Below are 6,858 nucleotides of genomic sequence, written 5' to 3'. Positions count from 1 at the left end.
CCTCGTACAGAAAACGTGATTTCAATTCAACCGTATGCCCGACGTTTCATGGTTGGCGTACACTCTTGACGGTATTATTCGTTGCGATTGACGTTAAATCAAATTCGTTTTCAAAATTATCCATTTTTTCATTTCAATCGACTCGGGCGAACGTTTTGTTCGATATAGTGCAGAATCAAAGTATCGCGAATGCAATGGGCCGTCTGGAAAGTCCATGCCGATTTTTAGTAGGCGGTACAGGTCCGAATATATCGGAATGGCTGAAAACAAATGACATGCGTATATTCCTTAACAGGTGAAAAGGTTGTGGAACAAAATGGTACACAGATATCGAACATGCCTTTGAATTTTTCTTAAAAATAGGCATGAACTTTCCGGACAACCCGATATTACTTACTAACGAAACGAAGTAAACTTTCACGGCAGAATTCCTATAGATTTCATTCTGCACTGTGTTTCATATTACGCTAGCTTTCGTCCGCGGCTTCGCTCGCAGGAAACCGTTTAATCCCCTCGGAAACTGATATTGTTTCTCCATAAAACCTTTTAACCCCTTATTCACCCTTATAGAGTTTCAATTTTATGTCATATCGCCATCTTAGATTTCAAAATTCATTTAATATGTAATTTTGTAATTAACGTCCCAAGAAACGTTAATAACGACACCTATACCGATTTAATGCCCTTAATAACGCGCATCGCCCTAACTTTATTGGAAAGTACCATTAAAAAGTAACATAGCAAAAATCTTGGAGAAGAACCTGAAAGTAGACACACAAAACGCTTCGAACAACTTTATCTTGAGAATGAAATGTCCTCCGTGACAGTTAGTCGATGACCGAAGAGTACAACATCAACGTTTAAGAGATAAAATTATTTATTTATATAAACACTAGCAGACGAAACAGCCGAGTGTAAGTCGTGATGAAACTTTCGGGTGAACCTAATGTGATACGAAACACTTCTCTATCGATACGGAATCAACGATCTACTCTGAAGTCTCCATCGCAGCCAGCGTCGATCAACCCTCCTCGTATCGTTTCGCAACACCCGTGGCCCTGCAAAAAAAAAAAAAAAAGAAACACGCGATTTATCCCATGCACGGTATCGTAGCTTTGGAACAATCCACGTGATCTGGTCCTCATCAGCAAGCGTGGGCACCTATCTGCTCTACGTTCGGAGCATTACTGCTTATTGCGCTCTAAAGTATCTTATCTGTACTCGTAGCAACAGAAAGATTGAACAGCCAAGAAAAATGGCGTCGAACAAGAAGCTGGCCATCGAGTAGCGATGGGATTCAAACGGTCTTAAGACATGTTGAGCCAAGAAACGAAATTCAAGAAAGCTAAGAAAAACAGAGAAAAAAAATGCTACAAAAGGCAGACTCATGTAGAACAATTCTATCCTTTCTGAAAGATATCGGAATCTATAATCAAATATAAACTCTATGTGACTGCAACATAGACGCACAGCAAATGTGGTCACTCGTAACCTGAGAAGGTGCGTGTGACCTTAAACATTCAATTAAAAAAAAAAAAAAAAAAAAAAAAAAAAAAAAAAAACCGAAAGGAAATAAAATTAATTAGAAGTCTCTTGCAATCTATGCGTGCTGTTGTTCCATTGTGCGTATACCTGTGTTTCGAGAAATACCCTTACTCGGTTGAAAACTAATTTTCAAAACATCGTATTTAAGAAAAACAGATTTATAAAGTTTGCTTTCGTCTCGGGCCAAGCTCCAAATGACTCAAGACTCCGCGGTGCTGGCTTGCTCGAAACCCTCCAATCATGACCATTGAAGGCCCATCGCTAGCCACGAGGGATCGGAACGAGGAAGGGAAATTGTGCACGGAGATTCCGAGCGGAGGGCCGGAGAATAAATTTCGAGCGATAAGTGATCGTCTAGCGTGGAGGGCGTCGCTTCTTATCGAGCCCGGATCATGTTTAGCGAGGATCGACACGCTCGGACGAATCCCCGGGACCTCTTCACAGAACCCGCGAAGCGCGAATTCGAAGCACAGAGGACGCGAATATCACTGCGTAAGAGACGCGATGAAGAGAAGTCCTGGACCAGTTCGTGCATTAAGCTGCAACGAACGCATTTGCATCGAACGATCCCTCAAGTTCTATGGACTTGATTGTAAAGTCGTGTCTACATCTGCTTATGTAGATTCCTGGATGCGATAACCGTGGTCTAGTAATAATCCAACCCTCTCTCTCTCTCCCCCTCCCCCGCCCTTACCACAATAAATACGTATCGGTAATCTGCATTACACGCGAGCAATATAAGGCTTATCTACCGAACCATCATTTGCATCAGTGGAGTCAGGATCAGGATTGAACGCTACCTATTAACGTTCTTTTAACACGTTGATCGCCATGTCACCCGTATATGGATGACAGGGATTGTCACTAAGAAATTAAAAACTTCATTTTGAGGATCAAGTATCAAAGGAAACGAGTCCGAGTAAGATTCGTGAATTCTGATCGGGTCGTAGAAATTTATGTGGTTTCTAATTCTACGAAAGTAAATACGTGAGATTTTGCGATGATTTGTCTATGTTAAGGGGTGAGGCCAGGTCCACCAAAAATAAATTTCGAAAATTATTTTCGGAATGGGTCTAGCAGGATAAGAATAGGCAGTCGGCCGAACCCCAATTTTCATTGCTATTACGTGTCGTGCAATACTTTTTACCTAAAAATATCATCCCGCAAAGTTTAACATTATTATTTTCTTTTTCTCGATTACATTTTCAGATATTTAAATTCTGCAGAAACGAAAATATTCATACTTATAAACTGCATCTCATACGTTCTTTTTCCAGGCTATGCTTTCAATTATTAAGGGTAGAACGGCTGACGCATGTAAAAGTTTCAGAACGATCGGAGTTCCGGAACATGGTTAAATAATTAACCATTAGTCGACCGAACCCCAATTTTCATTGCTATTACGTGTCGTGCAATACTTTTTACCTAAAAATATCATCCCGTAAAGTTTAACATTATTATTTTCTTTTTCTCGATTACATTTTCAGATATTTAAATTCTGCAGAAACGAAAATATTCATACTTATAAACTGCATCTCATACATTCTTTTTCCAGGCTATGCTTTCAATTATTAAGGGTAGAACGGCTGACACATGTAAAAGTTTCAGAACGATCGGAGTTCCGGAACATGGTTAAATAATTAAAAAGAAAGAAAAATCCCATGCGTTACGCACCGTTCGATAGGCTGAAGGAGAACGAGCTACTGGTCAGACATACAACGCGTATCGCGACAGCTGCGCACACGTATCCCGTTTATTCCCAGTTATTCCCATTTCGTCTTTATTCATTCCCAACTTCCGGTTTACCTTTATACCCATCGTCTTCGATCATTCACTCAATTCCGTTTGATTACACTCGAAAGTGAAAAACGAAACCAGAATGGTTTCCGGTCAGAAAAGGTTGGACCAGTTCACGCGTTGAACAGCCTCGAATTCTCTCGCGTCGAACTACCAACACAGTCCCTCAATTTCCTCGGGACTCGATTGTAAAACTATGTTCTTTATTTTCGCCGGCGTTATCCGGCGATGCGCGTCCACGTCTGCTTACGTAGATCTCCAGCCGCGATAATCGTGGCCCACGTGGGCGGACCGCAACTCGCCCTCAGAGATCGACTTATCCATGCCGGATGGAAACTCGAGAACCACCGGGGCACTTCCATGGACCCTGGACCGCGAAAAAGCTCAACGAGCCACCGGAACGGGTTCTACGATAGTCGACGTGATCGCCTCGCAGAGGACATCACCAGCGGTTTCCAGAAATCTGTTTGAATGACAAATTCAGTTTGTGGTGACGATGAGCTGGCGCCGCATCGTCTTACTTGTGTTTAGATTTTGCAAGTGGTACGTCTGGACGGATGGTTCGAATGGATTGGTTCGACTGTTATTAAGGGCGAACGGATTTGTTTAAACAGAGTGAAAGAGATGCGTGAATTGACCGCGGGATACGCGCCTGGCAAAATAAAGTTCCATCTTTTTGTCGTTAACTGAGTCGCACTTAATTCGCCACCTTACCCACAAGTTCGATTTATTTGCTCACGAATGTGTAACACAGAGGAAGACCTGGAAATGTCAGGAAAGACCCGACTGGCCATTCGAGCAGTAAAATATTATGGTAAAATGTAAAATATTTTCTTCTTTTTTATTTACTGAAATACGCAGATCTTTTCTTAAATATAACGTTCGCTTCTTTTATGAGAGCGAAAACTGAGAAGTTACGAAATACCCTGATGCAGGTGGTAGACACTTCTACTCTACATTAAAAAATACTCTGTTCCAATTGAATCGCGCACAACGCTACGCTATGTATATTTCCGTGTACATAAGCGTAAAGATTTGTTAAGGAATTCGAAAGCACCCTTTACTAGTAGCTAAAGAAACTTCGATATTCCGATATAATTTGTATACAATGGAAGCAGTTAGAATCGTAAAGCTTTCCAGTAGAATGGCGGGCATTTTAGCTGTAACTTCGTTCACGTATCCGGAAACTTGAAACTCCGCATACCCACCGGTGATATTTTCCAGAAATGCGATACCGATTCTGCGAGGCGCCACGCACGAACATAAAATAAGTTGAGATCTTAAGCCTCGAATTCCTCCCCACAGATGCAGAAGCAGATCTCCACCGTACTCTTGCAAATACGTTACCTTAACTTAATACACGACAATGGCTTAAACAAGTCTTTAATGCGAACGAAATGTTCTCCGTGATAGTTACACCATGACCGAAACGAACAACATGAACTTCTAATTTAGATAAATACTGCCAGATAAAACAGCTGATTGTATAAATCCTCCAAGCGTTCGAAATTATACAAATAATAAAAATAACATTAAAAATTACTTATTCCATTTACTCGCATCTATCCCGTTCGCAATGATCGTAGCTTACGGCTACGATAACGCTGAATTGTCAGTTCACAATGGCTCTATTCTTCGTATCGATTCCACCAGCAAACAAATGCGTTCCTGGTGGAATGCCGAAGGCGCGCAATCGTGAAAGTTACACGAACGCGGGCGGTATAGTTCGCGTAACTCTGCCAGCATCGCATGTATCGCGACGTGAAAAGCGAACTCGGGCCCACTTATAAAGTTCAGCCGAGTCTGGGATCATAGCTTGGTCTTCGAACGCGCCCTAGGCTGTAACCGCTTTGTGGAAATGATTCTCTGCCGTCTGCCGGCCACGATTCGCATGCACGGAACGTTACGGTAGGCTTGGTCGAATCTATGCTCTGAGCAACGTATAAATTCATGCACCGAAGGAGCACTAATCCGGTAAAAAATTTTGATCGCTTCCATGAATCCCAATGAGATTCGGAAACGGAGTATCGATGGGTAAAACAATCGGGAAATGTAGAAGTTTCGGCAAGGTGTGTCGAACGAGCAACCCAGTCTTTTATTAGTAGGCCGAGGACGCTTACGTGCTTGAAATACGGTTGCGTGCATAAGTTTTCGAACCGATCAATTTTTCGCTTTATATTCCGAAAATGACACGCGATTTTAACCGATGTTAGATACAAAGGTATGCTAAGTGAAAGATAAAAGTGTAAAAGCTCGATATTTAACGATTTAAATCTTACGGTGAAACATGGTATTTCGGATAAAATATAGGTGACGATAAAGTGGGTAGCATTGCAGATAAAAATAAGTATTTGAAAATCTTGTTATATGTTTTGAGAATTGACGAATATCTTGGTTGATTCCAGTTAATTACGTTTCACGGTAATGGCGTATGAATACATATTCGATTTTTCTGTGAAATTAGGTTACACGAGATTACGTGAACCAAGTATTAAGAATAATACTTGGCCTGGAACTTATTGGAACGCGCGTTAAGCAGGTACTTACTGTATGATTTTTTTCTCCTACATATAAAAATGGTTTCTTGTTGGAAGTTTTGCCAAATGTGTAACGAACTTTGAATTGAATCGAATCAGTTATGTATATCTACAATTCAATGGGTAACAAAGAATACTAATATTATTATGACGAGAAGTAAATAATACCGCACTATACGTTTAAAGGTCTTGAATAGAACACGTGATCCGTTAATTTCTTTTATTAACTATACGATACGAGGTGCGACGTCAGAGGTGACTTAAGAGTTCTAAGGAAAAATAGTTCTGTCTCATCAGAAGTGATTCAGTGCAAAGGGTTAACGTTCTTTTTTTTTCTTATGTTTCATCCTTTACAGCGGTTTCACCTCTCGAAATTCAGTTATCGTCGCTGAAAAACCACGTATGCCTCCCTTGAGAGTCTCCCCGAAACCATGCAAGAAGATGGCCAGCAAAAATCCGGCGACACCCATTACCGCGAGTCAATGACGCACGTCCAAGCACGCGCGACTTCTCACTTTTCTCGTTCGTGCCGCCGTCCCCGTCATAAAAACAAAAAACCGTACAAGTACGTTCGTTCTGGACGACGTCCCGATTAAGACACCGATGTGCTAATTGCATCTCGGTTGCAGCCTGCGTGGCAGCGTCTATTTTGATGTACGCGGTTACGACCATCTCGATATAACGCGTATCTCTTCGACTCGCAGGTGAACGCTGGTCGAGAGAGTCAGTCACGCATCGGAAGAATTTGCATACGGGACGACGTATGGAAAATAGGTTCTTATTAAGACGGCCGATTATCGTATCTCGCACGGCGACCTAAGCGCCTCTGGCCACGTTAATTGCTGCGTGACCGTGGTTAAAGGCCGATTCTCACCTGCGCACGATGCGTCAGTCGGAGCAAAAATCGAAGTTTTGACATTGTTGGACGATCTTTACATTGAAAGGTAAATAATGGATTGCGAGGGATCGAATAAAGAAC

The sequence above is a fragment of the Hylaeus volcanicus genome, chromosome 1, assembly GCF_026283585.1.
Source record: "Hylaeus volcanicus isolate JK05 chromosome 1, UHH_iyHylVolc1.0_haploid, whole genome shotgun sequence".
NCBI lineage: Eukaryota > Metazoa > Arthropoda > Insecta > Hymenoptera > Colletidae > Hylaeus > Hylaeus volcanicus.
The sequence above is the reverse complement of the archived record's forward strand: the minus strand, read 5'-3'. Positions refer to the sequence as shown.